This window comes from Monodelphis domestica, chromosome 4 (assembly GCF_027887165.1).
Source record: "Monodelphis domestica isolate mMonDom1 chromosome 4, mMonDom1.pri, whole genome shotgun sequence".
Taxonomy (NCBI): Eukaryota; Metazoa; Chordata; class Mammalia; order Didelphimorphia; family Didelphidae; genus Monodelphis; species Monodelphis domestica.
The window spans coordinates 180,500,137-180,527,025 of NC_077230.1; positions in this window are offsets into that span (position 1 = coordinate 180,500,137).

The following is a 26,889-nucleotide window of genomic DNA, read 5'->3' on the forward strand; positions in this document are numbered from 1 at the left end:
CACTGCTTGGGTTCTATAGTGTACTTTTGCATGTATTGCATTGCACATGTGATAAAATAACAGTCTAGGCAGGATGGGCTTGCCTAGTTGCGAAAACCATATACCTCTTATTTGTTTTGCCCCTAAGTTCTTTTTCCATGATTGAATTTCCTGGTCATTGTAGGCATTAGTTAGATTGTCCTGTTCAACTATTGAGAAATTCAATAAATATTGAGGTCCTTTTCTAGCTCCAAATTTTGCGGTTGCCACTTTGAACTTAAGAAAACTAGCATAGACACCTCCATGAATTTTTCTTTAGTATAAGCAGTATGTATCTTGTTTCACAACTTGACAAACATGGAAGTATGTATCAAGTGATAGAGGAATTAATATTTTATGATATAGAAGAGAAAGGAGAGAGAAGACATGGATTGCAAAATGTCAGAAAATGAATATTAAAAATTGTATTGACATGTAATCTGAAAAAAAATAAAGAAGAAACTAGAGATTCTAAAGGGTGGAGATTAGGAGGGATTGCATCCAAGGCACTGGGGGACAGCTAGTGCAAAGAGAGCAGGTGATGGAGAGTCATGAGAAATAGTAAATTAATCAAGATGGCTAAATTGTCCTAGCTAGATAGAGTATACAGAGAAGGGAAAAATGTTTAAGAAGACTGGAAAGATAGGGAAGGACCAAAATATGATTCTAGAAGTAATAGGGAGACATTGAAGTTTATAAAGGAGGGGATGATTTAGCGATTCTTGTGTTTTGAAAAAAATTAATTTGGCATCTTAATGAAGGATGAGTTTGAGTAAGGAGAGACTTGAGGCAGGGAGACCTTTCCAGGAGCTTTTATTGCACTAGTTCCTCAACCTGCTAACCTCCCATGAACTATTTCTTCCCCACCACCACAGTCACACACTAAGGTGATCACAACCTCTGACAAACAAGAGCTGCAGGCTAAACTGAGACTGCAATATTCCTATTGAGATCAGGATTAAAATGTGATTTGGAAAAAAATTAAGAAAATAAATAAAAACATATAATAGAACATTAAAAAGATGGCTATACCCTTCATCTTGTGATCACTTACAATTACAGTACCTCTGTTTTCAATAATTCAGAAATCTCCTTATCCAACCATAATTTATTAGTGTTTGACCTCCCCCTCTGCCTTCTCTTACCTAATTTTACTCTTTATCCACACTGTAACCTCCAATTCCTTTCCCCCTCAATTCTCTCCTATCTCTCTTACACTAGTAATTCTCTCCTCTTCAGTTTATCTTGACTTCTTGGGAATTATTTCAACTCTAGGCTGTACTCATCTCTTGAATCATTTGCTTTATTATCATATAATGTGTAATTAGAATCTTATCCTAAAAAAACCTACAATTCCTAGCAAAATTACCATTCCCAGCACCCCACTCCCTTCCTGTCATTATGTGCTGATGTAGACAGGATATAAATTCTGTGGAGTTCTGTCGCTCTCTTGTCTTCCTGTTACAACTTTGGTGGAGCCGGCTTTTTGAGCAGGTAGAAAAACTTAGTCACATGATTCTATTTTGTTAGATAATAAACTTTATAAAATATAATACTTGAAGTATTGGACATTTATTTTTAATCATACAATAACCAATTATACCCAGCCAAATATCCTTGGGTCATGTGCATCATTCACTGCCCTCTTTCCTACATATATGGTACTAAAAAAAGTTCAGAACAAAGTTTGAAAGAAAATCATACAATCACTGGTTAAACTTCAAGTTTGTTACAGAATCTCAACTGGGTCCTCCCTGTTGCTAGACAATCCTACTATTCCTCCCTTTTCTATTCTATCCCATTCTCCACAGTGGCTCTTTCAAACCTTTTCATCTTTCTTCATATCTCCCATGGGTCTTTCTTACTACCTCTTCAGCTGAGAACTTTGCCTCTTATTTACAGAAGAAAATTGAGGTCATTTGCCATGAGTTCCCAGTTCTCTCCTCAACCTCATCTCCTCTCACTCTTTTCTCTTTTACCTTTGACCTACATGTTGATTCATTCCTTACCAAGGCTGACACTTCTACTTGTTCTACTACTCTACTTTGTATTGTATACAAACATGCCCTCATAATCTTTATCCTGAAATAACTCTCATTTGATCCTTCCCCCTCTGCAATTATCCTACATTTCTTCTGCCCTTTGTAGCTAAACTCCTTGAAAAGGCCATCTACAATAGGTGCCTCCATTGTGTCTCTTCTCACTTTTATAATTCAGCTTCTGACCTTACCATTACAATGAATTATTTGCTCAAATTTACTAATGACCTTTATTGCCAAATCCAAGAGCCTTTTTAAAATAGTCATTTGCCTTGACCTCTCTGTAACCTTCTACGATTGTTGAACCCTCTCTCCTCCTTGATATTCTCTTTTCTCTAGGTTTTTGGGACACCACGGGGGTTTTTTCTGGTTTTCCTTCTACTTCTCTGACTGTTCCTTCTCTGTCTTTTGCTGAATATTCTTCCAGATCATACCCTTTAGCCATAGATATCCCTCAGGGTTCTCTCCTGGGTTCTCTTCTCTCTCTCTATAACTTCATTTGGTGGTCTCATCAGTTCCCATATATTTAATTACTATCTCTATGCTGATGATTCTCAAATTTACCTTTCCTGCCCTAATCTCTTCATTGACCTCCAATCTCTCACTTCCAATAGCCTTTCTCTTATCTAGAACTGGATATCTAATACACATCTTAAACTCAATGTGTCCAAAACATAACTCATTATATTTACCCTTTAATCCTCCCCACTTCTAATCTTTTCTATTACTGTATGGTGCAACACACTTCTTATATCCACTTAGGCTCGTAATATAGGAGTCTTTCTGGATTCCTCATTATCACTCACCTTCCAATATCCAAACTGCTGCCAAGACCCATAGATTTCACCTTTGCAACATCTCTTGAATGTTTCCTTCTCGCCCCTGATACTGCTATCATTCTAGTGCAAACCCTCTTCGTGGTGCTCTTTGATAATTATTGCCTGTTACCCATTACAATTATAGCCCATCAGTGGGTCTCTCTGTGCCACATCTTTCCTCCCTCTAATCATCTGCCATTCAGTCACTAAAGTGGCCCATGCCATCCCTTACTTAATCACCTCCTGTGTCATCCTCTTACTTAATAAACTTCTATTGCCTCCAAGAGCAAATAAAAAAAATGCTCTGTTTGACATTTAAAGCCCATCATAATTTAAACCCTTCCTACCTTTCCAGGCTTCTTATAAGTATTAATGAATGTATACTTTTTGATCTAGTGTTACTGTGGCCTCCTGTCTCTTCCACAAACTAGATACTCCATCTTTCAGCTCTGAACATTCTCTTGGTTTGTCCCCCATGCCTGGATCACTTTCCCTCCTCTTCTCTGATTACTGTCCTCTCATCCTTCCTTTAAGTCCCGACTAAAACCCCAACTTCTATAGACGGTGCTCCCCAACCCCTCTTCATTCCAGTGCCTTCCATCTGTAAATTATTTCCTATTTGTCCTGTATGTAATTCGCTTTGTCTGCATTGTCTTCCCCTTTAGAATAGAGAAAATAGCTAAGAGGGAAAAGTCTAACTTTTCTGCAGAAGGAAATGTGCTGAAGAAAAAAGAGGACACTGACTTTTCCAAAGAGAAGGCTAGGTAAAGGCAGGGTTAACATACAGCAGTTGGAGTTGACCATTTTCCTTCTTGTCTATAGCTGGAATTTAAACTCCTCAAGAGCAGGGATTGTCTTTTGCTTCTTTTTTATATTTCCAGCACAGCATCTGACATATAGTAGGTGCAAAATAAATGTTTATTGATTGATTCATTGGAATATGTGAGGAATACCAGCATATTTGTTTATAACAAATGTATTTACCATAATAGTCCTGGTACCAGAAAGTTGTGTTATGGTGATGAAATGTGGAAGAATCAAAATATTTTCTGGACAGATGTTCAGGCTCCTGCAAGTTGCTGAGTTCCCCACTGTTTCAGCAATTCAAATCATTGGAAGTTCAGTTGCCTATTGTGACAGAGGCTAGCACTTTTTTTCTAGTTTTTTAAATATGTTTTAGTCATAGTGGACAGACTCACTTGATACAGAAGCATATCCATCAAAGAAACATCAAAGAAAAACAACACTGGCATGATAGTGAAAACATTGCTTAAAGAAATAGTTCCTAGATACGTCATTCCAGACGCTATAGACTCAGACAGGGGAAGTCACTTTACATCTAGCATTTTACAACAAGTGTATAAATCTCTGGGAATAAAGGGTAATTTCCATAATGCATATAGACCAGAAAGTTCAGGACAGGTGGAAAGAATGAATAAGGAGTTAAAAACCACAATAGGTAAACTCTGTGTCCAAACTCATCTTAAATGGACAGAGGTTCTTCCACTTGCGCTGTTCTATCTGAGGACGAAACCCAGAGGACTTACATATTTCCTCATATGAGAAATTGTACATACAGTCGGTATGGATAGGAAGGACTGCTAAACCATTTTATCTTTCCATGCTGGAAGGGGAATGCTAGTTGTACACCTATCTGACACAGATACAAAATAGGCTGGAAGAACTGAGAAGGCTGGGACTACTAGTGCAAAGGGTCCCACTAGATTTCTCATTAGGACCATAGGATATAGGACCTGGGGACAAAGTATATGTAAAAAATTTTGCCAAAGACAAACCCACAGAGCCCAGATGGATTGGTCCATACGATGTAGTTCTCACTGCTCCTACATCGATCAAAGTAGTAGGAAAGGATTCTTGGCTTCATGCATCTCACATTAAACATCACTATGCCCATGATAACACACCAAAAGACAACTTAATGGAAGCCCAAGAATCCGTTCAAACACAGATGCCCCAAGAACAACCCTTGATATATAAACATAGAGCCCATGAATCTAACAAAATCGCATAAGAAGAGAGATACTGAACAGAGACAGTGAAACTGAAATAGAATAATGCCCAAGTCAGATAGTATAAATTTGGGTTAGTTAGATCATGGAGCATTAGTGCAGCCTGTGAAACACAGGAGAAGCAGTTCCTTGCAGAACCTGGGAGTTTATTTGGGTAGATTTAGGATCCCTTAGAATTATTAAACCGATATACAAATTTCAATCTCAAGCCTAAACTAAAATATCATTAACCTCTACAATCAACCACATAGGAATAGAATAATCTCCCTTACAATCGCACATCAAGAAAGTTACCTACATTCATTACATTAAAAAAAAAATCTTACCTGTACTCATGTGGATGGCACAAACATCCTGTATAAAGTTTCACTCACATACATCAACATGTTCACTCTTACATGCACGCACACGTTAATCTTACACACACACATGATCCTGTAGTTCTGGATACCTGAGATCATTTTTCAAGGTGAGATGACAGGCAAGTATGTATCCTGTAAAGGAGAAGGCATCCCGGACCTGTGACAAACTTCAAGCAACACCAAAGGATAGAAGACACACGGACAACTGGAAAGAACTTTGAATCAAAGACATTATGGGGAATGAACTTCAGAAAAATGGGTCACATAAGATTAATTGCTGATCACATTAACTTCACATATAGGGAAATACATTCACATGCACATTGGAATAAATATGCATCCACCATGACATATTTAGAACATGAAACAATTTTACACTGATATTAGGGTCTGGGCCGTAAATAAGGACAGCCCATAAATTGTATATCTGTAAATAAATCTCTATTACCAGAGGATATATGTATATATGTATTTGAATAACATGTGACATATTTAAATGTATACAAATAGCAGACATGTGTATATATATATATATATATATATATATATATATATATATATATATATATATATATATACACACACACTGTAAACCTCAAATTTCCTTAGACTTATAAATGTTGGTAATTTCACCATTGGGATATTTCATACTTGGAAAATTCCTTACTGGTAGTCTATTGGAATGGGAACTCCATTGGCATGGGAGGTTCCTTCTCTTCCCTTCTTAAGATTACTTTAGGACAGAAACCCTTTGCTGAACAATGGAAAGGACTTTGACCTATGCTTAAGCATAGAACAGGAATTTCTTTGAGTCTTGATTGATTTTAGAATTGATACAATGGAGATACTCCACCCTATTCAGTCCTAATAGGATTGAGTAAGGGCTGCAGCCTAGATCAAAATTTAATTATTCCAATCTCTACCATACTCAAGTTAACAGGATTTAGAAAGGGCTGTAGCAAAGGAGTATAGATTTAATCATTTGAAAAATATGACCTTCAACAGACATGTGCAAAAGCCAGAAACCTCTGGGCGGTCCTGGGTTAAGCGAGAGCCTCCATTGACAGGGAAATTGATGAAGAGTGATTGGTAGATGTGAGGACTGAGGGGAGGCAACTTGGATGGTGTCCTTAAAGATAGGAGGGTCTGGAGACTCGGGGGAGAGGATTGAGTTTTTGGTCGGTGTGGTTCCTGGTCTCTGAGAAAGCTTGCTCTGAAAGAAGCTGAAGGTGGGGGCCTCTGAGACTGTTTCTCCATTTTGGACACGTGAGTAATAGGGACTGATCTCTTTTCTTTGCCCCAGCTATCTAAGGGCTTGGGCCTTTTGGCCCAGCCTAAATAGAAGGGGTATTTAAGCCCTATTCCCTTCTCTCCCCTTCCTCTCTCTCTATATATCTCTAATTCCTTTCTTGCTCCTATTGTAATTAAACTCCAAAAAAGGCTGACGGCTGACTTGAGTTTTTCAATTAGGAATTACATAGCTGATTCCTTGGCGACCTTAAATTAATATATATCAGTCTTTTAAAGTGATTCCCTTGTAACAACACACACATATAGCATAATAATGATATAATCCAGCAATATAGATAGAAAGGAGAGTTAAAATACTAACCATTAATAGACAGGGACAGAGTAGTTTAGGGTGGAAAAGGGAATATTGTAACTAGAGAGGTAACATAGGGACAGAATAAATCAGATTTCATTAGATACAAGTTAATATGTACATATATATATATATATATATATATATAGATAGATATATATATATACCTATAAATGCTATGAATTGTTACATTGGATTTAGCATTATATAAGGCATAGGATAGTTCAATTTTACTTAGGATTTAAATTTTATATTGATTTCAAAAGGAATGACTTTTGTATTAAGAAATTGTTATATTGTAAAAATTTTGTTGGCACATAATCCTAACCCTCTTCCCACAACTCAGTCTTAGCATAAGATAGGAACTTAGATTAGCAAATAGACAGATTAGGATAAGATTTATTATTTTGGGAGGGGGGAGGTTAGATGGGAACAATAAGTAGCATAGATAGATTAGAATAGACATAGAAGATATGTAACTGGGGTGGGCCAGGGTGGCACCACGTGAACAACAGGAAATGGAGGATTTGTGACAGAGGCTGGCACTAGAGAAAAAGTGTCAAACTGAAGAGTATATGAAATTGATCACCTCGATGGGGGAGGGGCCCCAGGAGTGGAATCCTGAGGAGAGAAGACTCTGGCTGAGAGAGCAGTGAGGGTCTCAAACTTGAGACCCTGAAGAGAGAAGGTGGGAAAAAGACTTTCTCTTGTGGGTTACCCACTTTTCCTGATGGTGACTGGAAATCTCCCCCCCCCAATACTTCCCAATTAAAGGGACTTTCTGAAGAGAAACCTGAGCAGACTTTACCTCAACTCCTGTTGCCTAGGGGTAAGTCAACCTGACTTTCTCTCAGGGGGCTCAGGCTGCCAAAGCCTGAGTTCCCCCCAAACTCGAGGAGGGAGGAAAATGGTTTAGATAGAGATAGGGACCCCCTTTTCCCACTTTCCTTTTCCCATTCTTCCCTGCCTGTTATTTCCTTTTGTATACCTGATTGAGTTAACATTAAAAGTTATCTGTTCCCCAAGCTGAGTGTGAGTGAACAGATCAAGGGGAGACCCTTTGGTCTCGAGTAGTGGAGAGGGGACAAGAGGGACAAGAGTGAATTGGGGAGAGCAGTTTTAGCTAAGGAGGGAAGGCAGAAGGGGAAAATCTTTAAACCCCCTCTCCTCTCTCTGAGCCAATCCATTACTCTGCTGTCTCCTCTGAATCTCACTTTGAGAAGGGGGTTCTCCTCACTTTCCCCTCTCCATACCAAAAGTCCAAGCTTCTCCAGGGTACAAAACTTCCCTTCTTTTATTTTTTTTTAATACACTATTAAAAATGGAGCTTATGACCACACAGAAGTTCTGGGAAGTGGTTTTCTTCTCTGCAAAAATACAATAGCAAGATGATGCCTTTATTCTGATCTCCAGGTAAGGAAAGAGAGGGACAAGGGTAGCACTACTACAAATACTATTCTCTTCAGGATAGAAGTATGAAAGTTGGGTATTTTGAAGTTCTTCCTTTGGAGCATTGCTTCCCTAGGAAATAAAAGTCCTCTGAAATGAGATATTTTTCATTCATTAGTGCCCCAGGGCAGAGAGCAGTAGCTGCTCATTGCTACCAGTGACTCCTTGTAGAGAATGATGATGAATGTTGGGAGCCTTTCCCTCAGCCTGGGTAGCTTTTCTGCTGACCAGTATGATTAATGGTAAGTCTTTTCCCCCAAGATATTTCAATTCTTAGCGATCCAAGTCATTGATTATGGTTCTCACTAAGTTGGTAGGAAGGTGCTCTTCCTGTAACCTTCTATCTTACCCCTCCTCACCTTATATAAATCACCACTGTGCTATTAGAATTGCAAATGCAAAAGCACTGACAGTATTTTTAACTGAGTGTTTCCCAGAGTCCCCTTTCTTTTCTTTTTGTTCTTTTTTGTCTCTTGAAAAAAATAATTCATCTCTGTTTAGAATATGCCTTAAGTGGTGATAGTGGAAGTCAATCTGATGGTAAGAATCTCAGGCAGGTGAAATCCAATCAGTGAAGAGAATATTTTGAGACAGATGGACCTTTGGGGGGTTTTCAAATCACATTCCTCCCTTTGAGTACACCTGGGTCTAGAATTACCAGTACCAATATAAAAAAGACATTTGGAATTCAGGAAGCCAAAGGAGAAGGGCACTTCCTTGCTCTACTAAAGAATCCAGTCAAGGAGATACATAACTGTAATTAGCATGGGATGGACAGAACTTTGCCACAGGGTGCTAACATCGAGAGGGGCACCTTTGCTTCCTCTGGTAATTACTGTCCTGACGGCCTCCTACTGGTCTCTGGTGCTCCCAGGCTGTTACCCTTAAGATCATGTCAGAGAGATACCTTTCTCCCAGGGTCCACTTTTCTCCCCAACTCCTGTGAGGATGAGTGAGGTTGGAACTCTCTGGGGAACATTCTCCTTCCTCTCCTATCACATCTATCCCAATTTGGATTGTCTGCATCAGCTCCCAAAACACATGTCCATCTCCATTTTCCCCCCCACCTCCCAACTAAATGTATCCCCAAAGCAAGAATTGGCTCACATTAGATTAGTCTGAATAATAAATATATCAGTCCATGGGGAAAAGTTAAAGTTGCAAAAGTTGTGAGATTTAAAGCTATAGACTCTCAGCTGTTTTGGAAAATGACTATCTCGAATAACTCATTCTTGGATAGTTCAAGGTAGCCAAGGATTTAACATGTAGTAGTGCCATCAAACTCAAGTAGAAACAGGATTCCCTAAACCATACATAAAGATCCCTGAAGGCTATATATTGACTTTGAAAAACTGCATTTTAACATTACCTGTGTTCAATAGCAGTTTCACTAATTTTATTCAATATTTCTCAATTTCCCAGTTTTAACCTGGTTCAAACCATATTTGGGGGCGTTTGGATCTGCTTGAAACCTTTGGTAGCTGGATTTTCTTTCTTTCTTTCTTTCTTTCTTTTTTTGAATGATTTATTGAAGACATTTTTGTTGAAATGATGAGCATTTAAACTGTAAATTCCTGTGGGTAGAGTAGGAATACTACTGTACTTTCTGAGAATTAAGGCTATGGTGAATTTCTATTTCTTTATTGTCCACTTCTGTCTAGAAGAAATGCTCCGTATTTTTTCAAATTCATTGATTTGCTAGAACACATGGGGCTGATTTACTTAGAAACTTAAAACTTCCCTAGGTGGTGTGAAAATGAGACACCAATATGATTAATTAATGAGAAACTCCAGATATTACACACAAAAAATCAGGTCTATATCATCCTAGTGTTCCTTTGTGGTAGCTGGATTTTCAAAAGGAACTTGAATCTATTTGTGTTTGGTGTCATCTGGCTCAGCCCAATGGACCTCAATAAGTACCACTGCTATCGTCCACAGATCAATAAATCAGAACCCCAAGCATTGAGCTTCCCAGGAGACATTACTTGATCTTAAAGCTTTCTATCAATTCGTCAGAGGCAAAGTTGACTGGGCAAAGAAAAACATCGTTTTCCTCAAAGATATGAGTTATTGTACTAAGGGCTTATAAACCAGAAATGCAGGATTGGTTTAATATTAGGAGAACTATAAACATGATTAGGTCATCTAGGTGGTGTAATGGATAGAGAGTCTAGTGTGGAGTCAGGAAGACTAATCTTGATGAGTTTAAATCTGGCCTCAGATAATTACTGTGTGACCCTGGCTAAGTCACTTAACCCTTTTTGTGCAGTTAATTATCTGCAAAATGAGTTGGAGAAGGAAATGGCAAACCACTCCAGTAGCTTTTCCAAGAAAATTCCAAATGGGATCATGGAGAGTTGGACAGGACTGAAATAATTAAATAACAACAAAATAAACCTAATTGACTATATTAAGGACAAGAACAACAAAAATTCTATGTTCATATTAATAGATGCAGAACAAATTTTTGACTGAATGCCATACCAATTTCTAGCATTATGTGTAATGGGGATAAATTTGAAGTCTTCCAATAGTATTAGGGCTAGAGCAAGAATGTCCATTGTCACCACATCTCTTCCACAAAGCTTGTCTGTGTAATGAAGATGGGAAAGAAAATACATACATCAGGAAAAAAGATTTTTTAAGGAAAAAGATTTTTTTTTTTTTTTGCTCAAGAGCTTAGCCTCTGAGAATTGATAGAAAGTATTAAAAAATAATGAAAATAAGGAATGGCTTGACCATTGCCCTGGTCATCCTTTTATACAGAAGGACCTCATTTTATGTTACTAAGTTCTAAGATGTTTCATGTAAGTGGAAAATGATGCATAATAGTGAACCCCATTATTTAATAAGTATTTCTTTTATGAACAGACCTTGATACTTTGTGACTTAGGTTTAAAAGAAATACCAGCATCACTATTCTTGTTTTCTGGGCCCATTATTAACTAAATAGTGTGAATGAAATGCAGTTTCTTTGAAGTGGAGAGGACTTGTTACAAGTGAGAACTTGGGACAAAGACTGATGGGAATGCTTTTTGGTGCAAAACAATGTAATGATTCACACTAATGCTTCTCAGAGTGAGAATGAGTGTGATTGGATAAATTGCTATGAGGTTTTATTTCCCTTGAGGAAATGGTATAGATTTAGCATGCAATTAAAAACTTTTATTTTACATATTTTTCGGCTTTAATTTTTTTATTGCCCATCACATATATCTGAATTTGTATGTGCCAAATTCACATAAAACAAGGTCCTAATGTACATGATTGGCACATGGCACTTTCCAAAAGGCAGAATTGTTATTATTTTTTCCCACTTAAAATCAGATATTCTGCCTTGGAGCTTGTGAGGCTCCTGGAACTTTTCAGAATTTCAGATATTCTAGAAATAATTTTCATATACCAAAAACCCTTCATATACCAAAAACCAAGGCAAGAGTCATTTGAAAAGTATCCATCCTATTAAAATATGTAGTAACTAGGCAATGAATTTAATTCTCACAATCCTTAAGAAAGTTATAGCTAAAATTCTTTAAACTTTTTAGGGGGTTGAGAGAGGACAGGGGCTCTGACCTGTGATTTCATTGGTACAGAAAACCTCTTCTATGATTGGGGTTATAAACCCTAAATGATCACATGAGTGAAAATATTAATAATATTGAAATAGGTTTTGACCAATGACACATGTAAAACCCAGTGGAATCGTGCGTTGGCTATGGGAGGGAGGTGGGAGGAGGGGAGGAAAAGAATTTTTTTTGGTAATCTTAAAAAAATGCTCTAAATTAATAAATTAAATAAAATAAAAAAAATTATAAAAATTAACATAAAAAAGAAGACTTCTTCTACCACAGAGGATTTGTAATAGTCCCTAGCATAGCACCTTAACACTTAGAATATATAGCCGTAGATTAGATTACATAAAGCACTTATTAAGGAATAGCACATGTGCACTGTGCTAAGTGCTGGGAATACAAATACAAGCAAAAAGAAAGAATTTCTGCCCTCATGGAGCTTACATTCTAATAAGTAACAAAATTAATCAAAAATAACTCAGAGGAGAAAAGGAAACCACCTTTGTCTGGGCAAAATGAAAAGTCTGAAAAGTCAGAAACTGACCACGGTAAGGAAGTTATTCTGACTGGTGAGGGCACTTCCTCAAATAGAAATGTGAATGAAACTCACTGAGCAGGGGAGATCTCAGGATGGAGGCATTTTCAATACCAGGAGTCTATTGGATCAGAAGTGGAGGAGGAAAAGAAGTCAGAGAGTCCACAGATGAGCTGGATTGAGAAATGGATTTGCAACAAATGTCTTTTCCCTTCCCCATTCCCTTCCCTTCCCCTTCCTTTCTTTTCCCTTCCCTGCCCTTCCCTTCCTCTCTTTTTCTCCCCATCCCTCTCTTTTCTCTCCTCCCCTCCTCTCCTCCCCTTTCCTCCCCGTCTTCTCTCTTCCTCCATCCACTTCCCTTCCCTCCACTCCTTTTCCTCCCTCCCCTCCCTTCCCATCTCCTCCCCTCCTCTTCTCTCCTCTCCTCTCCTCTCCTCTCCTCTCCTCTCCTCTCCTCTCCTCTCCTCTCCTCTCCTCTCCTCTCCTCTCCTCTCCTCTCCTCTCCTCTGCTCTCCTCTCCTCTGCTCTCCTCTCCTCTCCTCTCCTCTCCTCTCCTCTCCTCTCCTCTCCTCTCCTCTCCTCTCCTCTCCTCTCCTCTCCTCTCCTCTCCCCTTTCCTCTCCTGTCTTCTTTCCCTTCCTCTCCTCTCCTTCTCTCCCCTTCCCTCCCTTTCCCTACCCTCCCATCTCCTTTCCTTTCTTTTCCTATTATAGAAGTGATATGATCTTGTAGGAGGATGAGTTTCTGGAGACTGGAGATGTCCAATCTAACATCCAGGTGGGAAGTGGGAAGTGAGTGTTTAGCAAAGAGGAAAATTTATTTTGCTGAATAGTGACCAAAAGAAGAATCATAGGAATTACTCATTTAGATAGGATGAGGTTATGTGGCCATTAATATATCCCTTAAGAAGAACTTAAAGTACCTCCAGACTTGCACAACTTGTGATATTTTAAAGTAGAAAAGGGCTGTTCTTGATTACTTTTCTGATAATAACAGAGGCAGGGGAGTCATATCCCAAGTACCAATTCTTTTTTTTTTTTTGCAGCTTCAACCTGTTTCTTGTTTTCTCCTTACATGTAGGAGGCAGCCTTTCATAGTTGAAATCTCTCTAAGCATAGCCTAAAGGTGCTTCCAAATGAACCTGGACACCCGATCGAGGCCAAAAAGCTGGGCTGCACAGCTAATTGAGATTGTGTTTTATTTAGCAGCAAGTAAGTGCCACTTCCAATTTTTCGGAGGCCTTATTTTGATTAGGTTTTTAATGCTTCCTATCAGTTCCTCAGAGGCAAAGCTGATGGAGCACATGGACGTTTGCAAGGAGCTCTATTGGCCTTAGTCTCTGCAAGACTCCCTCTTAGAGTCTGTTTGTGAAGGAAACGTGGCGTTTTCAGTTTGGAGTTTCTTTTCTTTCATTCATTTAGCCTTTCCACTGACCAGGGCGCCTCAAGTTCTGGTTAATTATTAACTCTTCCCCTGTCCTAGGTTTATTTCTTGGGAGCAGGAATTCCTCTGGCTCAGTCCAGTCCCTGGCCAAAGAGAATGATGGCAGGTGAGGCTAAGCTTCTTTGTTCTGGGCCCCTCTGACTTCTCTTTGGTAGGAAGCTGGTAGTGCCAAGTGGAGCCTGGAGCTAGGGGTGCAGTTTGGGGGGAGGGTGGCAGCGGTAGCTGTGACTGCCCCAGGTGGCCGGCTCCAGGAAGGGTTGGAGCCATGCCAGAGGTTTCAAATGTCTCGAAGGCTGTCAAGATTTTGCTGTTTTTGTTTGTTTGTTGCAGCATCGGTGAGCTCAGCAGGCCCTGCAGGAAACAGAGCTGGGTAAGAGAGAAAATGACCAAAGTCCCTGACCTTCAGTCTTTGAGAAATGACTTCAGGGTGTGTGTGTCTGGCTCAGGGGAGGGAGATTTAGGGGCTGCCCTCCATGCCAATGGATCTCTCCTCCCTTCCCCAAATGGGAACATGTTGGGTGCCTCTTAACTGTTCTCGGTAATTGTATGATATGCTCAAATGTTGCTCACAAGGGAGCAGAGAGGAGCTCCCAGCAAATTGCTTTGAAAATTTCATCAAAGCCCCCTTCCTGCTTTTTGTTGTTCCTCCATGGCTTCTTGCCCTCTGTGATTCTCAGACTGTTAGCTTATTGAGAGAAAAGGAGCGTCACCTCCTTGAGTTCAGAATCTAGCCTAAAACAGTGTGCATGGTATAAAAATGAATTTGTTGCATTCCTAGGTTTCTAATTAGGTGTAGTGCTAAAGTGTGGTCCTTGCTCTGATCTTTTAAGGGTCTTCTCTCCTTCTCCTTGTGGAGGAAGTTTGGCTTCTGTGGTAAGGAGGAACCACCTCACCTGGCAGTATTTCTAGAGGGATTTGTCTAGCCAGGTCCCCCACCCCCACCCCACCCCCAATGCTAGTTCTCATCACTTTCTGTGAAAATAAGTGTTCTTGATATGCCAGCCAGAGTACTGTTAGTCATAAAATTAAGTCACCCACCACCAGTGCAGTGGTCAGTTCAAGCCATAGTGCCCCTGGCATACTGCATGGAGGGACTGGGCAGAATGACTCATTGTCCTAATCTGTCTCTGTTCATACCCCTTTCCCAGACCCTAGATGAAATAATGTGGGTATGTACTGCTTTCCACTGTTTCATGGGTTCTTCATTTAGGAATTGGTCAGTCAACATTTAAAAAGTTCCTCCCAAGGTACAGAATTATAATTACAGAAGGGAAATGGGTTATGGATCATAGGTTACAGCTAGACGGGACCTTTGAGGTCCTCTAGGTCAGCTCCATTGTTTTACAGGTAGGAAATGAAGGCTGAGAGTTGATAAATGGTTTACAGAAAGTCAGGCAGATAGTAAGGATCAGAGATAGGATTTTTATTTTTATTTGTGAAAAACAAAACATGTTGAATGTATATAGGAGACATTGAGAAGCAGTGGAAAGTGAGTTGGATCTGACGTTGGGTTCAAATCTCAGCCCTGCTGTTTACCACCTATAGGACCTTGGGCATGACTTATCATCTGTAGGAACTCAGGCATGACCTACCACTGGTAGGACCCTGGGAACAACTTGTTACCTGCTAGATTTCAATTTTTTCAACTGTTGGCTTGGTTGGTTGGGCTTTCTGGCTTCTGAGTTTCCTTCCAGCTCTAAATTGAGGGACCTATGCTCCTATGGGGAAGCTGAGAAAACGCTGTTCCCTTCCTTTTATATTCTCCTACCCTCACTACCATCTTCCCTGATAGACTAAACTCTGATGTAAGACAGTGTCTGGATTATCTGAAGACTTCAAGGTTACAAAGTGTAGGATAGTAAAGAAGAGACAAAGACTTGTGTAGCTTTCTTAGCCTCATTATAATCACCATCCTCAGAATTTATTTCCAGGGTTCTGTTGACTATGAAACAGGGGTGAGAGTTCTTCAGCTGACAGCCCATCTCCATACAGGAGTAGATAAGCAAAATCAGGAGGAACTTCATGGTCATGGGGAACTTTTAAGGCCTTAAAAGTTCAATATTTTAAGACGTGGAGAGTCTCTGGATAAGCTTTATTAGCTTCTTGGAGAGAATTACAATGTATTTCCTGAGTAACTCTACTACATGAAGTAGAAAACAGAACAAACTTTCAACCTAGAGTCGCTTTCTTCTTCCACAGAATCTATGACTTCTGGTTTTGGAATTTTTGTCACCTGCATTTTAGAGTAGAGGACCAACCTGGCATCTTCTATCAGTAATGAGAATCTCTTATTTAGTTTTTTAAAAGTACATTTTAAAAGATTCATTATGGGTTTTTTGAAGTTTATTTTTTAAACCCATTCTTTGACATTTTTTTCTTAATTACATGTAAGTAAAAAATTTTAACATCAGTTTAAAAAAAATTTGAGTTTCCAATTCTTTCCCCCCTTTTCTTCTCCTTCCTTTAGAAGGCAAGCAATTTGATATTGATTATACATGTGCTATCATGCAAAACATTTCCATATTCTGCTGATATTTTTGAATATTTTCACTCAAATTGCTTATAGAGATCTCTTGACATAGTTGCTGCATATCATGATTTGGTTTCTTGTACAGTTATCCAGTTGTTTTATTTAGGCAAGTATATCAAATGAGGACTTTTTTAAACATGAGATTTTAGAAAATAAAAGTCACATAAAATTGAAAAAAGTGCCTTAATCAGAAAGGTTGTTTTTATGTCTTTACATGTGCTGAAGTGGTTTCCTTTTTTTTTTAACCCTTACTTTCTGTTTTAGGATTAATACTGTATATTGCTTCCAAGGCAGAAGAGTGCTAAGTGCTAGGCAATGGGTATCAAGTGACTTGCCCAGGGTCACACAACTAGGAAATATCTGGGGCAAGATTTGAACCGAAGACCTCCCCTCTATAGGTCTGACTTTCAATCCACTAAGCCAGGATAAGCACATTTTCAGCAAAAGTGAGATCTCTTACATGAGTTCATTGGTTAGATTGTGCTTATATTCTTACCAAAGCAGTCTTTGTAGGGCAGGGAGAGAGAGAGAGAGAGAGAGAGAGAGAGAGAGAGAGAGAGAGAGAGAGAGAGAGAGAGAGAGAGAGAGAGAGAGAGAGAGAGAGAGAGAAATTTAACATAGAATAATTAACTAACAATTTCCCTTTCTGTGACAAATAGCATATGACTGGGGCAAGTGAACAAAACATGATCCTGGGTGGGCTGCCACTGGCAGAAGTGAAGAATGAAGCAGGGAAAAATTTATCTGGTGTACCCTTTAGCACATCATCTGGTATTTTATCATTTTACCCAATTACTCTTGTTAATGAGGTGAAGAACTGTGCAATAGCATCCTTAAAATTCCAGGCACCGAGGGACAAAGATCTGATAGCCCCTACCATAGTTACAATTCTGCCCATAAATGTTTATTGAGCAGCTAGGATATGCCCTGCATTAGGGAAGAGACAAAGATAAAAGAAATGGCACAATTCCTGCCCTCAAAAGACTTGGCAATATAATTAGAAGAATAGGATAAATATATGAAGTATAATACAACTTATGACAAGTGCATAGGAACAGTACTGAGTAAAATGATTGGAGATTCAAGAAAGAAGAGCTGATGGTTGTCTGAGGGATCTGGGTATACTCAATGGAGGAGGTGATTCCTGAGCTAGGCCTTGAAGGAAGTTACTAGACTGATATGTGGTGAGACAGTCATCCCCAACATCCCCAACATAAGAAGAACAAAGAGAACAAATTCATCTAAGTAGGAAATTATAGATTGTTCCACTGAATCACAGAATTTCAGAGTTGGAAAGGGACACAGGAGAAGTTTTAAAAAATGCTGAAGAAAATAACACCTTTAAAACGAGAAGTGGCCAAATGGCAAAAAAGTACAAAAATTCATTGACAAAAGGAACCTTTTTAAAAAGCAGAATAGCCAGATAGAGAAAGGAATACAAAAGCTCACAAAAGAAAATAATTACTTAAAAAATTAGAATTGGGCAAGCTGGAGCTTATGATTCCATGAGACATCAAGAAACGATATAACAAAGTAAAAAGAATGAAAAACAGAAAAAAGTATCTCATCAAGGAAACAACTGACTTGGAAAATAGATCAAAGAGAGATAATGTAAGGATTATTGGCCCACTTAAAAGCCATGATAAAAAAAAGCCTAGATATATTTCAATAAATTATTTAAGAAAATTACCCCAAGATCTGAAAAACAAAGTAAAATAGAAGTAGAAAGAATCAACCAATCACTTTCTGAAAGAAATCCCCAAATGAAAATTCCCAGGAATATTATAGCCACATTCCAGAGCTAGCAGGTCAAGAAGAAAATGTTGCAAAAGAAGCTAGAAACAAAACAAAACAAAACAAAAACAAAACAAAAAAATAATCAAGTACTGTGAAGCCACAGCTGAGGTCAGATGAGATTTAATTTAGAAGCTTCCACATTAAAGGAGAAGAGAGCTTGTGATATGATACTCTGGAACTAAAGGAGCTAACTAGGATCACAACAAAGAATAACCTCCCCTTCTTGCGGGGGTAAAAAGATTATATATATATATATATATATATATAATATATTTAATATATATAATTTTATATATTTAATATATAATATTTAATATATATAATAAAAAATATATATATATTTAAAACATATATATATATATATATATATATATGTTTTAAAACCCTAACCTTCCATCAGAAGAGTGGTAAAAGCTAGGCAATGGGGGTTAAGTGACTTGCCCAGGGTCACACAGCTGGGAAGTGTCTGAGGCCAGATTTGAACCTAGGACCTCCCATCTCTAGGCCTGGCTCTCAATCCACTGAGCTACCCAGCTGCCCCCTGAAAAAAGATATTTAATGAAGGAGATGACTTCCAAACATTCCTGATGAAAAGATCAGAACTGAATAGAAAATTTGATATTCAAATACAAGTGTCAAAAAGGTAAACATATAGGAGAAATAATAAGGAATTTAATAAGATTAAACTGTTTACATTCCTATATTGCAACTTGATAGATAACTCCCCAAAACTTTATCATTATTAGGGTGGTTGGAACAAGTTTATATATACAAAAGCCATGGGTATGAGTCAATCATGTTGCAATGACCTAAAGGATATGAAAGGGTGAGAAAGAGGGATATTTTGGGAGGGGGGGAAATGGAGAGGAAGAATGATGAAGAATATCTCATATAAAAGCAGCACACAGGGAAGAGCTTTTACAATGGTGGGGAAAATGCGGAGGTTGATGGCAGGCAATACTTGAACCTCATTTTCTTTGGAATTGGTTCAAAGAGGGAAGTATATAAACATTCAGTTGGGCAAAGAAATCTAGGGAAGGATGAAAGGAAGGGAATAAGAGGAGGAATGATAAAAAGGGAGAATGAATTTTGGGAAGCAGTAATTAGAAGCAAAGCAAACTTTTGAGGAAGAGAAAGGTAAATAAAGCTGTCCATTATCACACTGTTATTCAATATTGTGCTAGAAACATTAGCTATAGCAATAAGACAAAAAGAAATGGAAAGAATTAGAATAGGCAATGTGGAAACAAAAACTATCACTCTTTTTAGGTAATATTGATTGCTCATGGGAAAGCTAAGCCACTATAATAAAAATAATAATTCTACCTAAGTTAATTTACTTCTCCAGTGTCAGATTAATTACACTACTAAAGAATAATTTTATGGAGCTAGAGAAAAATAATACTAAAATTCATATGGAAGAATAAGAGGTCAAGAATATCAAGAGAATCAATGAAAAAATAAGGCACTTTGTAATACCAGATCTTAAATTATATTACAAAGGATAATCATTTTTTCTAGGTTTAGATATATTTTTTCTTTTTCTTTTTCTAAAATTTATTTATTTACTCAAATTAGAACATTATTCCTTGGTTACAAGAATCATATTATTTCCCTCCCTCCCCTCCCCCCACACTTCCCATAGCTGACGTGCAATTTCACTGGGTATTACATGTGTCCTTGATCAAAACCCATTTCCATGCTGTTGGTGTTTAATTAGGATGTTCATTTAGAGTCTACATCCCCAACCATATCCCCTCGACCCATATAATCAAGCAGTTGCTTTTCTTCTGTGTTTCTACTAGGATAATCATTTTAAAAATCTGATACTGGCTAAGAAATAGAGTGCTGGATCAGTGGAATAGATTAGGTACCCAATACATAGTAGTAAATGATCATAGTAATCTATTGTTTGATAAACCTAAAGATCCATGTTTGGGGGGCAAGAACTCACTATTTGGCAAGAAATGCTGAGAAAACTGGAAAGTGATTTGGCAGAAATTAGGCATGGACCATCTCACACAATATAACAAGATACGATCAAAATAGGTACATGATTTAGACATAAAGGTTGATATCACAGGCATAGTTGAAATCTGTCAGATCTATGGGTAAGGGATGAATTTATTAACAAGCAAATGATAGAGAGGATTATGGGAACTAAAATGGATAATTTTGATAACATTAAATTGGAGTTTTTGCAAAAACAAAATCAATACAGCCAACATTAGAAGGAAAGTAGGAAACTGCAAACAAATTTTACAGCAAGCTTTTCTGACAAGGGCCCCTCTTCTCAAATATATAGGAAAATAATCACATTTATAAAAATAAGTACCATGTCCTAATTGATAAATGGTCAAAGGACATGACCAGAAACATTTTCAGAAGAATTTTATCTTTAGATAGTTATATATAATTGCATGGAAAATGCTCTAAATCACTACTGATTAGAAAGGAAATGACTGGTAACAGATAAAATGGTAATTTCAAAATTAGCCATCAGTATGTTTTAAATTGGCCAAAATAACATAAAAGTTAATATTAAAAAAATAAATCACCACTGATTAGAGCAATTATCTGAGGTATCATCTCTTACCTATTAGGTTGGCTAATATGACAGAAAAGGAAAATGACAAATGCTGGAGGGGATGTGGAAAAATTGGGATGCTAACGCACTCTTGGTGGAATTGTAAACTGATCCAGCTATTCTTGAGGACAATTTAGAACTATGCTCAAAGAACTATAAAACTCTGCATACCTTTGACCCAGCAATACTACTACTAAGTCTGTATGCCAAAGATATTGAAGAAAAAGGAAAACATCTATGCATGCAAAAATATTTATAGCAATCTTTTTTATAGAGGCAAAGAATTGGAAATGAGAGGATTAGGGAATGGCTGAACAAGTTGTGGTATATAATGGTGGTAGAATACTTTTATGCTATAAGAAATGAAGAAGGGTGATTTCAGAAAAACCTCTTATGAACTGATACAAAGTAAAGTGAGCAGAACTAGAACATTGAACACAGTAAAAGCAATACTATAATGATGGTCAACTGGGAAAGACGTAGGCACTCTCATCAATACATGATTCAAGACAATACATGACAAAAAAATGCTATCTACTTCCAGAGATAGAACAGATGAAGCCTGAATGCAGATTGAAGCAGAATATTTTTACTTTACTTTTCTTGCTTTTCTTTTTCCAGTGTGGTTAATATGAAAATAAGTTTTGTAGGATTTCACATGTATATCACATTACTTGCCTTATCAATGAGTGGAGGAAGGTTGGGGTTGAAGGAGTAAATCCAGAACTCAAAATTAAAAAAAAAAAAGAATGCTAAAAATAAATAAATAATAAACATTTTTAAAAAAAGAAATACTATTGGCTTAGGAGTCAGGAGATCTGGGTTTCAGTCCCATCTTTGTTAGTAGCTTGCTTTGTGACTTTGGCCAAATCAGTTGACTTCTCTGTTTCTCAATATCCTCATCTTTAAGATGTAGCAATAATCTTTGCTCAGCTTCTCTAACCAGAGTTGAAACTAAAATTGGGTCTCCCTGATGCTAAATCAACTGAATTAGAAGTGTTCAATTAACTCCTTCACATAGGTACTCTGGATAGTATATGCCAAACCTAAGCTCATAGAACTTGTGATTAGCGATTTCAAAAGCCCTCTCCTGTCTCTGACAAGCTTTTTTTTTTTTTTTTAAAGAAAAGAGATTGTTATCTATTGCCCCAATCTAAGTGTGCAGGAAAGAGGCTGACGGGACTCTCCCTCTGCCTAGCAATGGGAGTGTGCAGCCAGCTGGAGAAGATGGGGTGGGACAGCACAGCTTCTGCCTCACCGGTTAATGTGCCCTTGTAGTCTCAGCTTCTAAACTCTTTTTCTCAAAGTTCTTCTAGAGCTGGAGGGCAAAGTGGTGATTCATTAGAGCTTCTTTGCTCACCAAAGGCCCTTCCTCTGCCCCAGCCTGGTGCCTTCACTTGACCTTGGGTTGGCCTGCCTGATTGTTCATTAAAGGCTCTTTCCCCTCTACTGAGCCTCAGAGAACTGGAGAGCCATCTTTTTAAATCCATTTTCTCGGGAAGAAACAAGTCTCACCTCACCTTGAGAGAACAGTGACAGGTAGGGCTTCTCCCAACACCTCTAAATTCTAGGGCCTTCCTTCTGATAATTAGTTCTGATTTATCTGGCTTTTAGCTTGCTTTGTGTAGATGGCTATCCCTTCCACACCTCAGGGGCTGAGGGTACAGTGCCTCAGGGATCTGGAAAATCTGTGTCAAAGTTTTTGGTCCTCTTTTCCTAGCAGAGGAGTTCTGATTTTTTCCTTTTCCATCTGTGGGGTGCTCACAGTACCTTATTTGGGTTCCATATTGAATCATAGCCTACATGGAGCTCAACACAGAGTAAAAATGAGTTTCTAAACCTTTTTTGTGTTGTCTATGACTTCTCCCAAAATTTCCATTTCATTTCTTATGATGATCTGCTGCAGAGCAAAACCTCAATGGGGAAAGTCTTGATGTGGAAGGGGTATCTATATTTGTTTGCTTGTCATCTTCCCCATCAGATAGAAGAATGCCATTCAGTCATGTCTGCCTTTCCTGACCCCATTTCTTGGCAGGGATAATGGAGTGGTTGGCCATTTCTTTCTCCAACTCATTTGACAGATGAGGAAATTGAGGCAAACAGGATGAAGTGACTTATCCAGGGTCACACAGCTAACAAATCTCTGAGGCTTCCTAAGATGAGTCTTCCTAACTTCAGGCCCAGTCCTAGGAAGGCAATACACATATGAAGATGGATGTGTACCTCTGGGTCACCTGGCTGACCGTAGAAGAATACAGCTACCTTAAAAAAGAATGTGGGGCTCCCCCTTGAAAACAAAAGTAACAGGGGAGTGGGAACCAGAAAGGCTATTTTGTTATGGGCAGGAAGGATACCCTTTTGGGTTTGGAAAAGATACCTTTTGCAAGCATGCAATGACTCCAAAACTTAGCTTAAAAACAAAAAGAGATTTATTAATTTAGAGAGTAATGTTGAGAGTGGCCAGGAGGATAGCAAGGTGGAAGAGCAAGATGGGGAGCAGTTCCTTGGGAGGACAGCATGAAAGGAAAGGCTGTTCCTCCATGGGGACAGCATGGATGGAGAGGCTGTCCCCCAGAGGACATCAGTTCTGGGGTTTATATACACTTTAGATGCTATGTCCTGGTGTGGACAAGACCAGAGTGAGTGTTAGTCCCTCAAGCATTTGGTGGGGTGAGGTGGTCATCTGACTGGGGTCTGCCTGGAGGCATAAAGATTCATCTCTTTGTTCATCTTAAATCTAGAGGATGATCAAAGAGGATAAACATCTCAGGACCCTGGGTGGGGTCATTGGGTGTTTCTAGGTTAAGAGTCACAAGGATGCAAGGGCAAAGGAGTTTTCCCTGATAATAGTTGTCCTGGGTTTCTGAGGGTACAGTGCCCATGTCATCTCCCCCCTCTCCTAATATGTAAGGGAAAACGGGATGGCGATCTGTTTTCTGTAACTTCTTCAGAGCTGCGAATGGGTGTAGAGAGGTCCTTAGGAGAGAGAGGCATTGACTTTAGACAGTGTCCAGAGCATCAGGCTGGGATGGTTGCCAGGGTTATGGTGGAATCTGGCATCTGGGTGACTCCCAATAGTGCTTTTACCCTAGAAGCAACTAGAGATGGCAAGGTTACAAGTACAACCTCAGGTCTTGGATACACCTCAGAGGCACTGAGATCTTGGGCTAGAGGCCTGGGGTTCTCTCCACTTTGGGGGTGCTTCATACAAACCCAACAGTTAGAGGGACCCACTTTGGCTAACGCTTCCCCAAGCTGAACCAAAGAATTATATGTCCAGCTGGCTGGGTATGCATGATTTGAAACATAGAAAAAGACCCAAATTTTAAGGAAAGAAAGTTATGGCCAGGTAGTTAAAGGCTAAAGTAAAAGGGGTTGAAGATAGCAGGGATGGAAAGGCTGTGGGTACAGGGTCTTAGGGACATGCCCTCAGTGAGTGCCTGGGTCCTAGGTAGCTGGGAACCTGCTTGGAGATGTGAAGGATGTCCAGCGACTGCTTCCCCTGATGGGCAGGCAGGTCACAAGGGGAGATTCAGCCCCTAAGATAGAAGTGTAGAAACCAGGACTAGGGGGATAGAAACAAGGAAAATTACTACAATAACAATTGGCATTACACATTTGCATTTGGGTATCTTAGCCAACAGACTTCTTCAGAAATTATCTTCTGACAGGAATAGATCCCTTTAGGAAATCGGATTCCTGAGTTGTTTGCAGAGTTGGTATGTGATGTTTCTGTTAAAGAATACCCTTTTGCAAAGTTCACATTAACTATAAATATCTATAAACACTTGAGTAATAGTATCTTACAGATGAATTTCTTTACTCCAGATTCTGGGGAAAATTCAGGAGAGCTTTGAGCTATTCTAAGCTCAAGATCCAAACTTCACTTAAGGCTGCAAATACAAGCCATCAATTAATAAACTTCACCTACTCCTCAAAGTATGTTCCCTAACAGTTTGAGAACGTTCAATTTTTAACCTAATAGGTTGTTTGGGGAAATGGAAACTTTAATTTTCCAATTTGTATTATGTGCTGATTATGGGGATGTCACAAAGGAAGAAGTTCCAAAAGGGAAAATATCTCCACATGAGACAAAGGACACAGTGAGTGGCTTCGTGTACCAAGCATGGCTGGCACTGCCATTATTGTTTCACTCAAGGATTCACAGTCTAGATGGTCAGGAAAATTCAGTCCACGGTGAGCCTTGGGCTGCCTTCTCTATAACCATCCTAGGACTTTTTTTTTTCTCCTTAGAGCACTTGCCACTGGATGCCAGAGGCCTTCTTTTCCTTAAGGGACAAGTCTCACCCATTAACAGCTCAGAGAAATTCTGCTTGTTAGCAGTCCAAAAACAAATTTCCATACCCTCAAACAAGCTTTTCTGACCATTTGCCCTCTCTAAGGATTCCTTAAAGCCTATGAGTCTACATTATAGCAGTTATTCTTACATATTTTGGCAATAATTAATTTGTCACAATTTAGTCATAAAACCTGAACAGGAATGTTGAATTCATTAGCTCTACAGTAAATACAAATCAAGGCTAGATCATATCCTGACCTTAGACCATCTGAGGGAACTAAGACAAGACCAGTTAGGAATCTCTCTAAGGAATTTTGATTTTCCAAAACTACATACATCAATTCTAGAAATGATCCCTAAGTTAAAGATCCAATTATGAGAGCAAAACATCTGTTCTTTCACCTTCTCTCTCACTCTCTCTTTTCCTTCAAAACCCTCTGCTTAAAAAGCAGAACACAACTTCTATTCTTCTTTCACAAATCTGCATACTCAAACTTTATGGACTTTAGATCAAAGTCCCTCTTTCTTCTGAATTCAAACCCAACATAACTCTTCACCTTCTCTGACTTGCTTTTTCCATCATAAGTCAAACAAACATTCTATTGATATCACTTCAATTGCTAATCGGTAACCAAAAGAATTCTGATTTAAAGGATTATTGAAATACTGCATCTTTAGCATAGTACTCATCAGTTATAAACTTTAGTTCATAGAACAAATTGGTAAACTGAGGTAACCACTGAGTATTGAGCAAAATCTATTGTAGAGTCAGGTGTGGAATTGGCCAATTCTTCATCTAAATGGGACAGAGACAGAGAGAACCCCGAGATTCCCCTTTGGGGCATATACTTAAAAATTGGAAAAAATTGGCACTAAACAGCTTAAAGAAAAAGCAACCAATTTCTTTTTGTAATGTTGACTGGCCACCTTACATTTTTGATAAGCAAGAGGCACTATCCATGGCAAATCCTCTTTTTTCAGCCTGAAGTCAAGTCAGATAGGGACTATCCCACCCAATTAAGACAAAGGGAGAAGCATGCTTGCAGGCCTCTCCTGTTGGGAAGAGATCAAGTCTAAGAGCCTGAGAGAAAATTCAGTTGGATTTTTTGTTTGTTTGTTTTCTCTCATGTTAAATAGCTGAGCAACAACAACAACAACAAAATGATAAGGGAATTGACTTTTTGTAACCCTAAAATCTAACACCACGTGGCAATTGGAAATATTTTATGGACAGAAGCTCTGTACCTTTTAGATTTACTCTCTCACCAGGCACCCAGTTCTCCAAACCCTACTCTTCACTTGGATTTTAAGGCCAGGGCCCGCCTAACAAAACCCAGGTGAAGATGGGGGAGGAAGGAAACGGGGAAGCTTTTCATTTCACTGATCAGATTTTCCTTCCTCCTCTACTGCAGAGAGGTTTCCCAACCAAAAGCACCCAGTTGAAAACTGAGGTGGCAAGACTTCCCACACAACTTAGAACCTTCTTCCAGTATCACGGGGAGCCGACAGATAGACCCCAAACTCCAGTGGCCAGACTGATCTGGGGCCGATGGGAGAGAGAGCACAAAAGAGTTCCCACAGAGATATCACCCAAAAGATGGGGGTTTCAGGAGTCAAAGAAAAGGCTCCTTTCCTACATGAGCAGCCGTGTCCTCGTGGATGATCTGGGATACAGGCGTAGCTTTCAGGAGAGCCAAAAATCACGTTGGGCATCAAAATGTTATGGGCATGGAAGGATACCCTTTTGTGTTCGGAAAAGATACCTTTTGCAAGCATGCAATGACTCCAAAACTTAGCTTAAAAA